The 20,469-nt window shown below is 36.1% G+C and overlaps 1 protein-coding gene across 8 annotated transcripts in view; it reads left to right on the plus strand.

Moving 5' to 3' along the window:
* The window catches only part of SAMD4A (sterile alpha motif domain containing 4A), a 315,178-nt gene that overhangs the window by 56,636 nt on the left and 238,073 nt on the right, over positions 1 to 20,469 (plus strand). For 2 of the 8 annotated variants that reach the window (XM_007473145.3, XM_007473146.3), the window contains exon 1: positions 13,167 to 13,363. The exons of the other annotated variants lie outside the window; for them this stretch is intronic. The gene's annotated coding sequence lies outside the window, so the exon portion shown is untranslated. Of the gene's footprint in view, positions 1 to 13,166; positions 13,364 to 20,469 lie in introns of those variants that run through there. 8 annotated transcript variants of the gene reach the window in all.

Consider the following 20,469-nt stretch of genomic DNA (forward strand, 5'->3'; position numbering starts at 1 on the left):
GAGAAATATGCTCAAATATAAACTTTAGAAAAATTATATTTTGCCTTTTTACTTATCAAAGAGTTATTTTCTCTAAATTGATGAATAAAGTAAACTATAGTAAAAGCTGAAATCCTCATAAATAATATATGAGTTAATTATTTTTTGAGGTTTTTAATGCAATATTGCCCACTTCCAGTAATCATGAGGGTAATGAGAAGAAAAAAACGGGCATCATTTCCCCTTCCCCCTTCCTCTTTTTCTCTGTCTTCCTCCCCATCTTCCTTCCTCTTTTCCTCTTTCCTTCTTTATGTCTCTCTCCTATTTAAATTTATTGGTATTATTTTCCTAATTAATGAAGTACTGTACATGAAAATTATCATTTTCAGACACTCTAAGAGAAAAATGCAATTTTGTATTAAAATACCAAAATCACTTAAAGGCTGTCCTATAAGGATACCTTGAGCTGTATTGCAGAGTTAACCAATGAAATACTTGAAAACATGAAGCAATTTTCTTAATTAAAAGGTAGAATTTGTAGTTAGTTTATTAAAAGTATTTGAAATGTGAAAGCCTGTATAGATTTTGAAATCCTTGCCTACTCTTTAATGATTTTGTATATTTTCTTCTTGAAACAAGGCAATGAATTTATGAAAGTACAGCTGATTAGCATTCTATTCATTCATTACGAAGTCATTGAATATTAGGATAGGAAGAGATATTAATAAATTGAGTCAATGCTTTTGCCAAAATCTTTGCTTTCTCCATTCCCTGGTTGCTGTTATCTATAAATTTAATGAGCAGGAGCTCATTTATTATTGTATATTATTGATAAAAACTATTCATATTATTCCAGGCTAATTCTTAAATTCTCTATCAAAAACTATTCATTGAATACAAAACCCATGTCCAGGTTTACACCTACTATTATTATTTTCCAGACCAGAAACTATTTACCTAGTGTCCATAACTTTTAAAAAGTATTATGATGGCTACATTTCAATATAATTGAGTTCATCTGTAATCCTATGTATCTCATTTTATGCCTTGAAAAAGTAATATTCTTTGAGGGAGTCCATCAGCTTCACACAGTAAAGGAGACTTTGATATAAAAAAGGTCCAGACCGTTTCCCTGATTTATTAGTAAGCTACTACATAAGGAGCCAAACTTCCTAAAATAAGATAAACTACATCTAGTATTTCTCAGTTTATTAGAACTTTTCCTATTTGTTAAAGGAGATTACAGTATTCTGACAAGAATTTGTTCATTATGAGCACCCTTTTCCTATTTCCTCCAAGGTATTTGCATTTAATTATGTCACAAGTACTGTAAATCTCTGACTTTAAAATAAGTTGATATTATGACAAATCTTTCAAGAATGCAGACTCCAATCTTTCCTATTATCATCACAGAAATACAGAATCTCAGGAGTCAGAAGGCACCTCAGTGGCCATCTTATACAACCTGAACTACTTGTCATCCCAGTTATGGAGTGCAAAACTGAAAATTGAACACAGTCTTTGTTTCATAACCTTTAATGAGGGAGAGGCCAATAGCTCTAGTCAGCATTTGTGTGAGATCTGAAAAAGATATGGAGTTTATAGCCCAGTTTGAGAGTTCAAAGCAATGAATACTGGTAGCAAAAAAAAAATGCTAAAATAAATCATGTGCTTTCTGATAAACTATAATTTGATCCACTTCTAATGCCACTTAAACAATTTCTTATACTTTGTTTCTCTTTACACTTGAAGGGGGTAGCTGAGATTATTTTATTTATTATTTTATTTTATGACAGTAATAAAAATGATTATTTTATGTAGTAGTGGGTACCTGGAGAATTATATTATTTGTCCCCCTAATTTGGTTTAGAGGAGACAATAGGTTCAGAACAAGGTCCATTCCTGGCTTTTACAGTATAGAAGATAAATCTAAGGTTATACTTAGGAGTTGACTCTTCTCCACAAAATGCTAATTGAATAAAAGACTTCACGAATAGCAAGTAAATCTATTTATTCAGCAAACAGCAAACAGAATTGGGAGAAATAATTCAGATTAGAATATACCAAGAAATGCACAAAGTGAATGAGCTCTCCTAATAGAAATTAGATTTGTTGTTCAGTCATTTCAGTTATGTCCTATTCTTTGTGACCCTATTTGGGAGTTTTTTGACAAAGATACTGGAATGGTTTTTGCCATTTCCTCCTCCAGCTCATTTTACAGATCAGGAAACTGAGGTAAAACAGGGTTAAGTGACTTGCCCAGTTAGAAGTGTCTGAGGCCAGATTTGAACTCAGGAAAGATGAGTGTTCCTGACTTCAGGTTGGGCATTCTTAGCTATTGTGAATATTTGAGCTGAGAGAGAGAGAGAGAGAGAGAGAGAGAGAGAGAGAGAGAGAGAGAGAGAGAGAGAGAGATCCTGATCTCACCTGAGGGAAAATTCCCCAAGGTTTCTTGGGAGGCCAGATGGAAATCAGAGACATACTGAGGATGTAACTCCCCCTATATAAGCACTATTTTCCCCAAAGTCTTTCTCTCCTTCCTGAAGAGAATTTGGTACCATGCACATTCTCTCAAAGGAAAAAAAAAAGTTTCCATTTTCTGAAGCTCCCATACCAGCTACTCCCTTCATGCAGTCAGGACTTTGTGTCAGCATTCTCCCCAACAATTAGAAGAGCCTCTTGCAAAATATCTCAGCCTTGGCTAGAAACCTAAGTTACATTATGATCCCATGACTACCACCTAGTTCAAAATAGGCTGTGACGAGGGTCAGTTTTTACCTTGGGAATAGTGAACTCTAATTCTATTGGGCTCAGACATCTATGTATAGAACTGAGTACAAAATCATAGAAGCCCCCAAAGTACCATGAAACTTGGAAAGAATAACATGTTGCAGAATTGCTTACTGCTTTTCCACTATGACAACTTAGAAATGACATCTGAAAGGAACTGGCAGAGACATTTGAGGATGTGCCTTTTAAAACAAATAATAACAGGTCAGTTAACAAGCATTTATTAAGAGCCAACTAATTTTCAAGCACTGTGCTAAGTGCTAAGGACACAAGAGAGGTAAAAACAGTTCCTGACCTCAAGAAGCTTACATATTAATAGAGAAGATGTCATGTAAATGAATAGGTCTATTTTTAAAAATGCATACAAAGCAGGTGGACCAAGTAGGGCCTTTTGTTGGTGACATCTGAGTTGAGCCCTGAAGGAAGGCAAAGAATCTAAGAGGAAAAGGTGAGGAGCAAGAGCATTCCAGGAATGGGGAGATAGCCAGTGTAGAGCTGGAGAGTCTTATGTTTGGGACAGTAGAGATGCCAATAGTGCTGTGTCAAAGTGTGTGAATTTAAGCAGTGTCAGGAAAACCCAGAGACGAGATATTATTTAAAAGGAGAAGGTGATCAAATGTGTCAAATAAAAAAAACTGCAATAAATAGAATAAATAAAAGAGGATGTGTAAGAAAAGGACATTAGATTTGACAGTAAGAGATTATTGTTAACTTTGGAGGGAGTAGTTCACTTGAAATGATGAGGCTGGGAGGATTTACAACAAGAGCAAGAAGAGAGAAGTGAGGGGATGAGTTATAGATAGCTTTTGCAAGGGTTTAGCTGAGAAGGGAAGGAGGCATAGCTAGCATGGATGATAGGATCAAGTAAGGCTCTTTTTTTAAGGTTGAGTGGGATGAAGCTGTTTGTAGATATCAGGGAAAGAGCCAGTAGACAGGGACAGATTGAAAATTAGAGATGGAATGGGAATGAAATCTGCTGGGGAAGATTGGATAGCATAGGATCTAGGTAATATGTTGATGGGTTGGCCTTGGCAAGGAGAAGTGCTACCTTTTCACCAGAGAACAAAGTGAAGGAGGAGACAGTGGGGAAAGATGTCAGAAGAATGCAAAACTTCAGTCTTTTTAGTGATATCTGAGCTAAGTCCTTAGTGTAATTGGAAGAGGATAGTAGGATTATGTCATGGGAGGAATGAGGAGACATGAAAAAGTTGAGAATAGCCACTCTCCTTGTTGGGGACAGATGATTGATTAGAGAGGAGCACAAGAATTGTCTTGCTGTAGTTAAGATCTATAAGAATTTGGAATGGATTTAATCAGTATGGTTTCATGGTTTCCTCTAGGTTCATTCATTCAGTAGAGCATGAATAGGATTAGAGCATGCTGACAGTTCAAATAATCCAGAGTTAGAGATGGGCAATAGGCCTGGGGACAAGAGAATTGAAAGTTGACTGCTTAAGATTTAAGAGGGAGTCTCCTAAATCAGTGAATACACTGAAGGGGGAATGGCCCTTATTTAAAGAGGGATGAGGGGATTAGAACTCAGTAGCAATGAAGAGTCAAAGTTAGAGAGATATGGAATCATAAAGGATTTTAATCAGACAAAGGAATTTCAGAGTTCATGAGAATTGAACATTTGTAGGCTGATGGCAAGATCAATTGACCAAGGGCATCAATTGCCCTTGTACAGTTAAGTGCTAACTTCTGAATTATTTTCTGAGGACATTCACTTGTAATTTAAAATTTTAATACAGAAAAGTTAATACTGTAAATTTAGATTGCATATCTAAAAATAAAATTTTCCCTTTTTGTCTTGTTTGATATTTGGAAATTATTTTGAATATATCCTCCAAGAAAAGGTTTGGAGCTTTCCAACTGCCAGATTTCCTGCTTGATTTTTAAGAGTAAATCTTAGTATTTCAGGATAGTCTTTACTCCGCAGCAGTGACTGACCACAGAGAGTTTGAGAATGCTGATTTTTAAGTTAGCCAGCCTTTTATATTTACTAAATGCTTCATGTAGAATGTTCACCTAGTATTTTTTCAAAACTGTTTTTTGAAATATAAAGGAATTACTAGATTCTAGAATGATCCTGGTCTTTTGTTCCCACTTACTCAAATCCATGAATCTCTTCTTACCTAGGCAGGGTTAGAGGGGGGGAGGATGAGTGGGAAATCAATTTTTTATAAGACCAGACATAATTTTCAATAATAATAATATTGATGATGATAATATTTCTATTCCTATGTCTCATTATAGTTTGGAGGAGACCCTGGGTTCTTGAAGATCATATCTTCAAGTGTAAGTTCTTATAGGCTCTACTGAGCTTGAATAGCTTGCATTTTGGTCCCAGTGACATGTTGCCCTTCAGGGACTAACATGGAAAAGAACAGAAAGGTTCAAGTTCCTAATACAGTGCCTGGAACATGGTAGGCACTTAATAAAAACATGTTGATTGACTGGTTAGAAGGGTTCATCCTGGGGACTAGGAGTGATAGACAAGATAGAGGTTGATTTTGGAGAACTCTGAATGACAAGTTGTGCTGTTTAGATTTTATCCTATGGGTAGCAGGGAGTCATTGAATATTTCTTGAGCAGAAAAGGGGTTAACAGGTTTAGGGTATCAGGAAAAATAATTTGACATTAGTGTAAAGGATGAATTGGAGTGATCACATGCCAAAGCCAGTTAGTTATTAAGCATTTATTAAGTACCTACTATGTACCAGGCACTGTGGTAACTGCTGAGGATACAAAAAGAAGCAAATGACAGCCTTTGAACTCACAATATAATTGGAGAGACAACAAAGAAACAAATACATACAAACAAGCTATGTACAGGACAAATAGGAAATAATTAAAAGAAGGAAGGCACCAAAATTACATTGGGGTTGGGAAAGGTTTATTTCTTCTTTTTTTCATTGTAAATTATTTATTTAGTCAATTTAGAACAATATTCCTTGGTTACAAGAATCATATTCTTTCCCTCCCCTCCCCCCATCCTTCCCGTGGCTGACTTGGAATTCCATTGGGGGGAAAGGTTTCTTGAAGAAGATAGGAACTCTTTAGGAGTGCCCTACAGTTTTCTTACTATGATTTGATGGTAGAAGATTCATCCATCGCAAGTTTGGATGCAGAAAAGGCACAGATATTGAGTGGCTTTGTTATATCTAAACTTTTTTTTTTTTTGCAATGGACCTTGAAAGCAAAGAAACCAAAGCATCACTCATCCAAGATTGTAGTAAAGATTGTAGTAGACAGTGAAATAGTTGCTTTTTGAAGGAGAAACATCTATTTCAATGCTGGCAGAAAACTTTAAAGATTGTTAAGGAGTCTACAGCAGACCCAGGAGGAAAAAAAATCTATCTTCTTCATAAGATGCTGATAATTTAGTAGAGAGAATAATTGACAGGAAAGCAAGTGGTCATATTCTTAGTACTTTACAATTGCTCAGTGACCAAATTCAGTTGATGAGCACCATGAGTAGTATTCACCAAACAAGGACAATGTGTGTGGGAGTGGGAAGTGACCATGAATGACAAAATAGCTCATAATAAGCCAAAAGGAACACATGATAAAATTCTTTTCAAATACTATACTGTAGAGAAGAAATACTTTAGAGAAAAAACTAATGAAGTCTGAAGATAGATTGAAGCATACTATTTTTCACTTTATTTTCTTTGTGGGTTTTATATATATATATATATATGTGTGTGTGTGTGTGTGTGTGTGTGTGTGTGTGTGTGTGTGTGTGTGTGTGTGTGTGTGTGTCTTCTTCTACAACCTGACTAGACGGGAAATAGGTTTTGCATGATTTCACATGTATAACCTATAACAAATTGTTTACTGATTCAGGGAAGGGGGAAGGGAGAAAAGGAGAGAATTTGGAACTCAACATTTTATAAAACTAATGTTAAAAATTGACTACTTATAATTGAGAAAAACTATTAAAATTTAAAATAGAATTCATTTTAAATTCAAGGACATAGGTGGGTTTCATTATGGAGGTATTCTTTGGTACTCTTTCCTTCTTATTTTCTTTCTTCTGGAAGAGCTAGATATGCTTATCTTCTCAGTGTTGGTTCAGAGTGTGACTTTCTTTTTGGTCATTGCCCTTTCCTCCTTCTCCTATCATCTCTGTAGGAGAGAGGCTAGAGATTTAATCAGCTACTTTCAATTACAATTAGATTGTTTTTATCCTAAAGGCAACATGATGACTCTCAGGTCCACTTGGTTGCTATTTTATGGAGTTTCTATCAGGTAGAAAGTTATTAATAACAGTATAATAGTTCAGAATTTCACCTAGGAAAATTCCTGACATTCAATAGAGAATGTTAACTCTTTGGCCTAAATTAAATAGTATGTATTTTCAGCTAACCTCTGGTATCCTCCATTTCTCTTTTTGCAAAATTGATGAAATATACAGACAAGTAAAACAAACTTTTTGCCCAACCATTAAAAAATATATGAAGCAAAATCAGGATATTTTTAGATAAAAATAAATAAGAAATAACTATTAACGGTGTTTGTTACTCAACAGGCATGAGGATGGGAAGTTGAAAAAAGAGTGGATCTTTTAGATTCTAAAATTTAGAACTTCCCTCTCTTCTTGAAAAGGCAAACAGTCTTCATTTGACGCTCTTTATGTAGACAGTATTCTTTTTGGCCCTATTGTTTGTCCTTCAAAATGAATTTGGATTTGACCTGACTAAGATGTCTCTAATATACTACATAATTACTGGAAGAAATACCTTTTTTTTTTTTTTCAGTATTTGTAGAGTGATTTCTCGTCCCTCAAAAAAAAAAAAAGATGAATCAAACTTTCAGGAAATTAAGCAACTCAAAGAAAATGCCAATGATACTGTTTTGCTAATTCTATAAATATTTTTGTAAACTTGAATCAAACTAGAAATAATTTCAGCAATTTGAGAAATGGGCTTTCCTGCTGTTGTATTCATACAGATTATATGTACTCTGTCTTGCCTAGTAATTACTCCCACGTTTTTTTCTTAGCTTTCTCCTCTTCTTTATACTAGGTGTAAGAAAGTAATGAACTTCACAGAAATACTTCCTTTATGAAAGGCCACAGAAATCAGTTGCCAAAAAGTTAAGTAATGAAAATTGTAAGGAACCTGGCATCTTTCTTTTTATTTGGACAACTGTTCCCTTCTTTAATCTAGGAAAATCTTTTGATTTACATGTAGTCTAGTTTATCAGATTCCTTGTTTGGTAGGCAATTTATTTGAAGTCTTAGAAATCAGAGTCAGAATGTTAGGATCATTGATCAACTGGAAGGAACTTCAGAGACAATATGGTACAACTTCCTCATTTGATAGATAAGACTCAGGGAGGTTAAATCATTAGACAGATCATATATTTAGTAAACAAAGGCTGCATTTGAACCCAATACTCTTTCCTTTTTTTTATCAGGGAATTTTTAGGGATCTTAGGGACTTTCTAATTTTACAGCCAAGGAAGCAGCCTGAAAAGTTAAGTGAGTTGTTCAGGGTTTCGAAGGTAGTTAGTGACAGAACTTCTCAATAAAACCCCAAACTAGGGCTGGGCAGTTAGGGATTTGTCCCAAGGCACCAAATCTAGAGGGTACTTGACTGTACTTGAAGTTTTCAGCACAACAGAGCTTAGCCTATAGTTAGCAAAAATAATTAAAATAGAAAGCAACTTTTTAATGGGTTAGGGGTAAGCTCTTCCCCTCTCCCTGCTACATGACCCATTCTAAGTCTAGGCTCTATCTCTTCATATTGCTTTTCCAGGTGCAAAAATTTTTTGTTATAGCTTTGACTACACCTATAGTCTTCTGGCATTCAGTGTTATTTCTTGACCAGAAAACTTGTTCACCAATAAATTTATTTTGCAGTTGTTTGAAAATGTGACCTTTTATCACTTCCCTGTATTTTTATGTTATAGTATATGGTCAAGATGACCTTTAAAGCCATTTCTAGCTCATAGATAACTAAGCCTCTGCCTTAAAGTGGCATTATAACAAGTGCCTAGAAGCTTGATTTGTAATATAGTCATGAAGAATGAAATTCTTCACATCAGGGGGAAAAATGCAAAAGTGGTGGAACTGAAGAAACATTGATAAAATTACTAATACATTGAATTCTTCTGTACATCTTTGCTTATCTGGAAAGTACTTGCTCTGTTTTCCCTTTTCTGTTACCTGTCTTTTGCTTCCATTCATTTTTATAGTTCATAAACTTTACACTGTTAGTCTGCTCTTCAGATATCTCTCTGACTCCATTCCTCTCAGTTTTCTCTTTTTCACCCTTGAAAGTAACATGCTTCTTCCAAAACAAGTAAAACTTAAAAGGAGAAAGTTTTGTTAAGCAAAGTTTGTTTTTAGTATTTAACAAAAGTGTTATGTTATCTGTGTTTTTACTTTAAAAAGCAAATTTGCTGTTGTTCATAACAAGAAAAACAGAGCTGATAACTTTTGTTTGGACTGATTGTCTATATTACTAATATCTTTTTCTTTAAACCTTTACCTTCCATCTTAGAATAAATACTGGTTCTAAGGCAGAAGAATGGTAAGGGAAGGGCTAGGCAATGGGGGTTAAGTGACTTGCCCAGGGTCACAAAACTAGGAAGTGTCTGAGGTCAAATTTGAACCCAGGCTTTCTCATCTCTAGTCTTGGCTTTCAATCCCCTGAGTCATCCAGATGCCCCTACTGATATCTTGTAAGCAATATAAACTTACTCCAAGATCCTGAAGTGTCTTCTAATTAGGATAAATTTATTTTGGATTATTAAACACCTACTACTTAGGATAAATTATAATATACTGTGCCTGGTATATTTTATTATAACCAACTTCTGAGAAAACTGAATATTCATGTAAGATTATAGATTCAGGACCATGCATTTCACTTATATGTCAGAGATTATTTTATAATCATGACATCATAGAATATTTGGATAATCAGAGTGTCTCTTTTCCTCTATTTGGTGCACCCCTGTCTTCCCAGTCACCTGAATTTGCAGTCTCAAAGTCATTTTTGACTTCTCTCCCTTTTTCAGCCCCAATATTAAGCCAGGTGTTGTCTTGCATCTGTCACTTTTACTTCACTCACAAAAAAACATACTAAATCAGGTAACTCATCATCTGAACTACAGAATTAGCCTTGTAAATAGTCTTCCTGCTTGTAGTTTTCCCCTTCTCAATTCTATTCCCCTCATAGCTTTTAAAATAATCTTTCTCAAACATTTCTGACTATTATACTCTCTTGCTCCGAGATTACTTGTGGCTCCCTATTGCCTTAGGATAAACTGCAACTTCAATCTAAGTTTTCCAGACTTCTTTTGCATTACTTCCCTTCATATATTCTGTGTCCCAATTAAACTAGCCTACTGGCAATTCTACCATTTCCTATGGAATGTCATCCTAATCTTCCTAGTTGTCAATGTTTTCTCCTCAGATTATTTTATATTTGTTTATGTGTTTACATGTTATATCCTCTAATAGATAAACTCTTTAAGACCTGGGCCTGTTGGGGCAGCTAGGTGGTCAGTGGCTGGAGAGCCAGGTCTAGAGATGGGAGATCTTGGGTTCAAATCTGTTCTTGAACACTTCTGAGCTGTGTAGCCCTGGGCAACTCACTTATTCCCAATTACCTATCCTTTACCACTCTTTTGCTTTGGAACTAATATTTAGTATTGATTCTAAGACAAAAGATAATGGTTAACAAGAAAAAAAAAGAAAAGAAAGAAAAGTTAGGCCCATTTTTTTCTTCTTTTTTTTTGTCTTTGTACTACCAGTGCCTAGCACAGTTGCCTTATGTGTAGAAAATGTTTAATTCACTTGTATTGAATAGAATTCCTATTTCTAAATCATGTCAGATAATAGGGGGTTTGTTTCATTATGATTTTAGAAATACTTCCAATATCTCGTAGACTTTTGCCAGTGAAAATCTGCAACATACAAATATCATATGAGAAAAGGAGGCGATCCTGTCTTTAAATGGTACTTTTACCCTGTGGGAAGAAAAGTAAGGACTATCTATAAAGTAAGGATAATAAGGACTCCCAAATCACAGACTTTTTTGTGAGGATTAAATAAGATAACATGTGTAAAGCATTTTGTAAACCTTGACATACTAAATAAATGTTATATAGTATTTTTGTTATTATATAAGATATGAAACAAAATAATTGCATAAGCTTATTAGTTTTACTGAACTGGTTCAAAATTATAAAGTAGAAATTTGTTGAGCTCAGTCTGTCATAGGATAGGTACATAGAAAGGTACTGGAAAGGATCGCAAGGGCCAGCTAGTCCAAACTACTCATTTTACAGATGAGGAAACTGAGGCATGGGAAGGTCAACAGAGACATGAGTAGGAATTTCAATATCCTATGGGAGTTCTAGGAATTATGATTCCCTTTATTTGTCCGTCATTCACCCTAACCAGATTTAGGGAGCCAAAGCATGAAATAGGCATTATTTCTTCTTCCCTACTCTTAAAATGAATAAAAATTTACTAGGCAAGCAAGGAACATGATTATTGTTACTCAAGTGAAGAGACTACTCCTAACAGATGGAATGAACTGAGCTGAGGTTAGCTTTTTGTTGCTTTCAATGTTGCCTCTGGCTTGGCTATCCTATTTGCACCTGTCTAGTTACACCACTGCTGTGAAACTCCACCAGCCACCCCAGACAATATCTAGCATGCTGAAAATAGTCCCTTTCACTCATGAAAAAAGTAGAAGAGTTGGACCAATAGCTGGCTTTTCTGAGAGAGAATGGGACTTAAATAGTCTGAAAGCAAAAGGCAATATACTAGAGACAGTTCCAAGAGAATCTTAATCATTTTCAAAGCTTTTCTATGAAACTTTAATCTCTCTCTCTTCTCTCCCTCTGTCCCTCTCCCTCTGTCCCCCCTCTCTCCCTTTCCCTCTGTCCTTCTCTCTCTCCCTCTCTGTCTCTCTCTCTCCCTCTTCCACCCTTCTCTCTTCTCTCTCCCCTTCTCTCCCTCTTCCCCTTCTCTTTCCCTCTCTCTCCCTCTCTCTCTGTCCCTCTCCCCCCTCTCTCTTTCTTCCCCCCCCTCTCCCTGTCTGTCTCTCTCCCTCTCTGTCTCTCTCTGTCCCTCTTCCCCCCTCTCTCCTTCTCCCCCCTCTATCTCCTCCTCTCTCCCTCTTCCCCCTCTCCCCCTCCCTCTCTCTCCTTCTCCCCCCTCTCCCTCTCTCCCTTTCTCTTTTCCTCTCTCCCTCCCTCTCTTCCTCTCTCTCTCTCCCCCTCTCTCCCTCTCTCCCTCTCTCCTTCTCTCCCACCATGTTGGATTAGAATTATGCCCAAGTAAACAAAAGTGTTGCCGGGACCTAAAACTGGCCTCAGTTCTAAGAAAGCAGGTGGTGTGGATAGATATTCTACTCAGAGAAGCTGGTATCAGAAGGTTCCTGCCACCCTGTGTTCCTGCAGTTATATAGGCTTTGCGGGGGGGCAGTCATGTTTTCAAATCTTCTTTCACTATGCAATCTTGACTCTTTCATGTTGTGTCAGGAAGACTAGAGTTGAATCATTTCTCAGAGACTTATTAGCTGTGTGATCCTGGGTAACCAAGTCAGTCAGAAAGTCAACTAGGACCTGTCATGGGCCAGGCAACATGAAGGCAAAAAATAGTCACTGCCCTTGCTGAGTTCACAGTTTAATGGCAGCTCGGAAGGAGTTCCCTGTCTAAGTCATTTAACCTCTCTGTGTCAGTTTCATTGTGTAAAATGGCATTTATTTCACAAGGCTGTTGTGAGCATCAAATGATAATAAATGATAATGTGTGTACAGTGTTCTGCAAAATGTAAAGTGTCATATAGATGTGAGTTATGATGATTACTATTATTTCAATGTGATAACTGCAAGACTAAACATTTATAGTGTTTGATAGTCATAGAATGTGGGCAGTGTTATCCCCAATGAGAGGATATTCTTTTGGGATGTCATTTTTTCTTAATCTTTTGTGGTAACGTGATTTTAAATGTCGAATTTCATATGGGACTTGCACTGTAACTATGTAAAGGTAAATGAAGTTGATGTGGCATAATTTTCCAGATAATTTTTATTCATTCATTTTAAGTTCATATATCATTTACCTTGGTGAGATCTCCAACTGCTTGCTTGAGATTGCTGCCTACATGATGTTAGTCTGCACAGCTGGGTTAATATTGTTACAGGCCATGCCTCTTTTGGCCAAGTGGAAGATAAGGGACTAGGAACCCTGTAAACAGATCCATCTCCTAATCACTCTCATATAGTTTATTCTAGTTAAAATATTTGGTGTTGGTGACAGGCCTGCTGACACTTTAAGTGTATGACTGTGTCACTATTGTTACCATTGTTGTTATCATAGTTAACATAATTGCTTATCTGTATTTTGGTCCTTGGGGTAGGAAAATTATGTTTGGGGTCTTCAGCTGAGAATCAGGAGTCTGCTTTCAAGTTAGCAGAAATTAGATAACTTACTATCTAAACGGAAGTGATCCAGCCTAAAATTTGCTGGACAAAGTTGAGAAAGGAAGCCTAATTTTAAAAAATGATTAAGAGCAATATACATACAAGATCAAAAACAGTCTGAAGGACTAACCAACAAAAGGTAATTTTAGCTATACAAATTTTAGGGTTTTGAAGCATCAGCAATCCAATAAAATATAGCCCCTGCCCCAAGAGTTATTAACTAACTCTTCCTAAACATGGAATAGGAAGAGAGGGGGTTACATAATTTGTGTGGTTGCAAAAAAAATGGACAGAACCCAAAAGAGACTGAGTGGAAGGTGGAGTGGAAACTCGACACCAATCTTCCTTCCTTACCCAAGCAGTTCTAGTACTTGAGGATTAAAGAAAAATAGATTAGAAAAAGTAAGGTGTGAACAGCACATTATTTAACTTTTTGGACACCTTCTTAAAGGGTCCCCAGGACTCCTTATTCTCTATATGATAATGGCTCTCCTCTCTAGAACTATAGATTCCTAGAATTTTTTTAACCAAAACCTTTTACATGACCCAATGATTAACTTTCAGACTTCATAGCTTCTACTAATGTTTGTCTCTTTTTAAAATTTCATGTTAAAATAGATCAATTTTTGCAACCCCTCCAAACTCTATACTTGTCATTTCTTTCCAGATAATCTCTGATTTATACCTCTCTTCCTGGGAGGGAGATTAATATAGATCTCCAAAACTACTTTTCCACAAAGAGCCACTGTTCTAATTTAAGGACTATTGACTCTTCAAGAGCAGAAGAAATTCCTATCTTCACTTAATCAAGCTGTTTGTCCAGTGCCACAGGATTAGTGCAGTTGTGACCTGTAACTTGTGGGTTATATAGGAGAGAATATTTCCATGAACCAACTGTTCTTAAGTGAGCATTTAAAATAACATTTGCCATAAGTGTTTTTACTTGGCATTTGCCCCTCATTTGTTTCCTGGCATAGCTCAGCTATTGCCTCCCTTAAACTTGTGTACATCAATATTTTCCTTTTATCCAGTTCACTAGAATTCTGCAATATTTAGTACATTTTAGAATTATTTGGGCATTTGTTTTGAATGAGAATTCCTACAGAGCACTCTTAACATTGTAGCTATTTTTGTACCTAGAATGAAACTTGAAAGATAAGTTACAAAATATCAAGATGCTTATTTAAATCCTTTTGTGCCAAAGGTATAAAAGTAATTTGGACACTTGCAAATCTCTCCCCCCCTCCCTCTTCCCTCCCCTTCTCTCTGTCTCCCCCCCTCCCCCCAATGCCACCCAGTTAGCTGTGCTTAAAAACAGAGATTTCTGTGAGCTTTTACTTAGGAATATTCATTAAATATTCATTTAAAGGTGTTTATTTTTTTATTTCTTATTTCCTTTGTTATAGTGGAATCCTTTGCTTAACTTCTTGTTTTATGAATAGCGATTTACAGTGATTTCTAATTGAATTGGAAAGATTAAATTTCACCACTTAGATTCATTGCCTACATACTGGTCATGATAGAAGTATGTAAGCATTTGGAAATTTTAATCTTGCTTATGCTGTAGGCAAGGGGATTGTCTTATGAAAGAAATAGTTATTCCCCACTCCCAATTTTTGATGGTTACAACAGAAGAATTTGACCAAGTGTGAGGCTGGAAAGACAAAGACAAAGAAAGTTCACAGGATATTTTGGCCTGGTATTCTGGAAACAGTGCTTTAATTTGGAGTCTTCTAGATTCAAAAAGGATAAAGGTTAGCTTGCTTTTGTCAAAACAATGGATTTTTTTTTTCCTCATGCAGGAAACAAGAAGGATGTAAATGAGCTCCTGTTTTTTATTAGTTTGCTTTTGTCATCTTTAGTTAGAATTTCACAAAAGAGAAAGCTAGTTACTCTTTTCCAGCTCTTAGAGCTGCTATTCTTTTCTTTTCCCCTGTCATCACTGGGTACTAGGGTTTAAGAGAGGATGACATAAACAAGGAAAATTCACTACTGTCACTATTAGAGGAATCACATAAGACTGTGAGTCAAAGGTGCCAATCAAGCATTGTGACAAACATTGTAATTCACTGTACAAACAGGGAAACTGAGGTACCAAAGAGGTGAAATGCCTTGCCTAACAGACTCGCTCAGGAAGTTTAGATAGATGGACCAGAATTTAATCACCAGAGTTTATAGATAGTTGCCAATTCCTTGAGCCTTGTTATTTTGATTTATGACCTGAGGGAAGGTATCCATCTTTATGTTTCAGTTTCTTAAAGATTATAATCATCTGATATATGGACACCTTAAGCACATATGTTGAAAGTCAATTCTATATTTGTAAAAATATTTTCAAAATATCATTATCTTGAGGGGGTTTGGCTCATTGATGATATTATAGCAAAAAGTTTTAATATTTTATAATTAAAATTGACCCCCTTTATCTGACCCCCCCTTTAATGTTCTGTTTTCAAAGGAAATGCATTTTGGTTAAGAATTCTGAACAGCTTCACTATTTTTTGCAAAATATTTTTGTTTGATATTGAATAATCTTGACATTTGTTTACAAGGTGTCTGCAAATCATTGTCAAATGGGTTCTGTTACTTCAAGAAATTCAAGGAAACAAGTGACTTCTGTTGGATTTGTGCTTATAAAAATGATTTATAGACTTTGTCTTCAGTGTCCCAAGATATGCTTGGTCTTCTCTCTCTCTCTCTCTCTCTCTCTCTCTCTCTCTCTCTCTCTCTCTCTCTCTCTCTCTCTGTCTGTCTGTCTCTTTTTTTCCTTTCTTTTGACTATTTTTTGTTATAATCATTTGACTCTTTATACCATAGATTTTTAATTTGTTTCACTTTGGTATTATTATAAGTTTGTTTCATGATTACAAAGACTACCTTGAGTAATATCAAATCTTTAAAAAAAATTATCTTTAGAATCAATTGTCAGTTGACATAGGAGGAGAAAATCAATTATAAAAATGTATATATCTCATCTTGTAAACTTTTTGTTATTATACATGCTAAAAATATTTAATTCTGAGGAAAATAATTTCTAGTGAAATCATTTTTCCAAGAGAGGCACTTTTAAACAATTTAACAATTCAATTTTTATAGTGCTTTTAAGATTTACAAAGTGCTATATAAATATGAAGTGAAAATAGCAATAGACTTGAAATTAGGAATCCTTAGTTCAAATATTAACTCTGCCATCTAGAGAAATCAATTCACCTCTCTATTCCTCATCTATAAAATGGGGATAATAATATTCATCTCATAGCTCCACAGGGACTTCTTCTTATGGATCAAGTCAAATTCAAACTTCTTAGCTTGGCATTCAATATCTTCTGCATCCAATTCTGCCCTTCCTTTCTAGTATTACCTCATCCACATACTTTATACCCCAAATCATGAAATATTGTTCTTTTAAGGGACATTAGAGCGCATCTAGTTCAACCCTCTTATTTTACAACTGAAATAAAGTCTCAGGGAAATGAAATAATTTGCCTTAGGTCACAGTCTGTAACCTGCAGAATCAGGACTTGATCCCTGGTCTTCAGACCCCAGGCCCTTTGTTCTTTCTATGACAGCCAAAACTCAATCTAAGTGAGACTCCCAGTCCCTTGGACACATATTACAATGATTCATGGAAGTACATTTTCTCATTCTATTCTCTGGTCCAGGAGGGTGTTCTTCCCCCTCTTCCTGATAAATTTCTAACCGTGCTTTATGGCCCAACTGAAACACCACCTTGTAGCAAAGTCTTCTTTTAGGTTTCTCTTTGGAGTTCACATAGCACTTTACTTCCATTCCCCTTAGGCAGTCATTATATGTTATTTCAATTTGGGGATGTCATAACCCCTTACTAGACTGTTAGCTCTGTGGAGGCAGGGACCGTGTCATATTAACTTTGTATTACCCCTCAGAGCCTATTAGAATGCTCTGTCCACAGTGGGTACTTAATAAAGCTTTGTTGAACTGAACACCTCAGAGGGTAACTGGAAAGGATCAAGTGGATTAATGTTTATAAGTAATAAGGCACTATGGCTTTGAGTTATTACTGTAATGCTATTTTAATGATGGGTTAATTATGTAATTTGAGGCAATTTGTTTCTACCCTTCTGGTTTTCATTTGTACTCTGGTGGTGACAATTAGCTTTATTTTTGCATTCTGTTGTTCTCCCATCAGAATCATGTGGAATATATGTAATCCTAGTATCAAAAGGCCTGGCTCTGGACATAAAGACTTAATATTAGAAAATTGTTCCCAACATTAAAGACCTGGGGTCAATTTGGGGGACTTTCATTAAATGTCTCTTGGTTCTTGTATCTAAGGGACACTCTGAGATGTCTGAATTTGGTTCATTTTGTTCCCACAAAGGTCCCTTGATGACTATGTAATCACTTATGCTAACAAATATATTAAATTTAGAAATGGTTTTATTTAACTTGAAAAATACAGAAAGCACTTGCATCTAAGGTCCACAGGACATTCCTCTACCAACCATCAGGTGGGCCTTCACCTTCTCCAGGGATGTATAAATAAAGTTGGTTTTGAGTGATAGTAACAACTTAGAGATCTCTTTCCAGTGAGATAACTTGGCAGTAGCTACACAGTCAAACAATCCTCTTGTCTTGTAGATATTTCTTCCAATGCCTTCTGACATGTAGTGCTGCCCTAGGGTTGAGGGCCACTTCTCCAAAATGCAGAGGTAACTCAGGGTCACTAGAGAATTGATTCTTCTCACCCCCTGCACTGATGGTATTGTCTTAAATTTGAAGCCTAGTTCCTCATAGTACATGAATAGAGGAATTGGTCAAATTCTCCTAGGCCTTTATTTTCTTTAATTTCTTACATTAACAGCACAAATGGTTCTCCAAATGGGTGATTTAATGGCAAAGAGTGAGTGTCATTAAGAATATTCGTGGCTGAAATCCAATAAGAAGGTATAAAGACAGGAGAAACACAGACAAGGTTAGTTTGGCTGAATCATAAGAGTTTGGGGGGAGAGGGGAAGGGATTAATACTCAAAAAGGCTGAAAAGGTAGTTTAGAGCCTGGATTTGTAGGACTTTAATAACTAAGCAGGATATTTTTTGCTTTATCCTGGAGATAGTAGGAAGTTATTGGAGTTGGTTGATTAGGGAGAGTCACTTGGTCAGAGCTATGCTTAAGGAAAATTAAAGATGATTCTGAGATTGTGAATCTAAGAGACTAGAAAAGTTAGTGGTATTCTTAATAGAAACTGAGAAGTTTGGAAGAGATGTGGATTTGGGGGGAAAATATAGTGGATTTTATTTTGGACATCAGTTTGAGATGCCTACACGACTTCGAGTTGGAAATGTTCAACAGGCAGTTGTTAATGTGGAGCTGAAGTTTAGACAAGAGAGTAGGGCTGTATAAAGAGATGTAGGAGATGTCTGCACACAAATGAATTCTGAGCACTGGGTGAATCTAATAAGCAATACAAGCTCCTCAATAGAGATTAGAGATTGTTTCCTAGGAAGAGCTTATACAAATTCTTGTCTTTCCAACTTTCCTATTAGAGAAAGCAGTTGTTAAAAAAAAAAAAAGACCTAGGGGGGTTTCACTGGACTGCAAACTAAATATGAATCAGCAGTTTGGTGTGGCAGTTGCAAAAAGCTAATGTGATCTTGAGCTGAATTAAGAGAGGTACAATTTCCAGGAATAGGAGGCGACAGTTCCACTGTACTCTGCCTTTGTCAGACTTTATCTTGAGTACTCTGTTCAATTCTGGGAACCATAGTTGAAGAAGGACATTGATAAGCTGGAGCTTGTCCAGAATAGGATGAGTGAATGATGAAGAGTTCATGAAATATGAGGATCATTTTGTACTGTCCATCTCTCATGTCTGAAAGACCTAAGCTTTGTAGAGGGGAAGCTAAATGTATATAGTGCTGGGACCTGGAGTCTGGAAGAGTCATTTTCCTGGATTCAAATTTGACCTCAGACATTTACCACTGGATGATGTTGGGTAAATCACTTATCCCTGTTTGCCTTAGTTTCTTCATCTGTAAAATGAAGTGGAAAAGGAAATGACCAACTCTTGCAGTAGTTGCCGGGAAAACTTCAGGTGCAGTCACAAAGGGTCAGACATGACTCAACAACAACAGGCTTCACAGAATCCTTCTCCTTTAAGGTTTAATTCAAGCTTCACTTTCTATATGAAACCTTTCTAGGTTCTCTGAAACTTGTGCCTTTCCTTTCAAACTACCTTGTATTTAATCACTTTGCATTTATTCCCTTTAAATTTATTCTATTCAATTTTTTAGTATTTAACTTAATTTTTAATCATGCCTCACATATTTGCTGGATCTTTGACCCAAGGCAATCACATATACTTGCTAAACCTCAGTTTCCTCATCTCTAAAATGGGAATAAGAATAGTGTCTACCTCCTAGGGTTTTCGTGAGAATCAGATGAGAAAATATAAAGAAGCACTATTCAGATGTTAAAAAGCTATATAAATCCTAGCTATTATTATGATAAGTATGCCAATTAAATTAATTTACAGTGAGATATATTATCATGTCTTATATGCATATAATTATTTGCATATTGACTCTGAAGGAGAGCTCCCTGAGGGCAGGAACTATGCTGTGTTTTGCTTTTGTATTTCTATTACTTGGGAAAAGGGAATCTGTAATGTCTTGCTTGATTCCCCCCCTCCCCCAGAACAGTATTTATTTAGTATTGCTCTTCTGAGAGTGAGGGGAGAAGAAGGATGGTAGAGGTGACATGAGGAAAGAGGAAGTTTTGGTACAGACCCTGAAGGGAGTTGTATATTTTTTTTTAAAGCAATGCAGATAGAAAAAATCAGAAAAGAGTAAGAAATATGGCCTAGATCAGAGAACATCCTACTAAGAGGTTTTTAGGTCTTTCAGGCAGGTCTCAGGAAGGAAATGCCTACTCTTTACTCAGGTCCTACAGTTCCTCTTTCCTCTCTCCCACCCTGTATACAAAAACTGTCCTGCCTAATCCCCCTTCGCACTCATATACATGCTCTCTCATTCCTGATGACTGTGAAGACATGTTGATCTACCCTTCTCATTGGATCATCATTGATTCTCAGTTTTGGGTGAATTATAACTATCTGGTTGTCTCTTGCATCATAATACAATGTATCTGGCCATTTCTCCTAATCATGGCATCTGTTTCTGAAGCCAACACATAGACCTGGTGACCTATTATTCTGGGGGTGATGCTTGCTTGCTTTGAAAACTGATTTTTTTCCTTTTTTTTCCC

The sequence above is a fragment of the Monodelphis domestica genome, chromosome 1 (assembly GCF_027887165.1).
Source record: "Monodelphis domestica isolate mMonDom1 chromosome 1, mMonDom1.pri, whole genome shotgun sequence".
NCBI lineage: Eukaryota > Metazoa > Chordata > Mammalia > Didelphimorphia > Didelphidae > Monodelphis > Monodelphis domestica.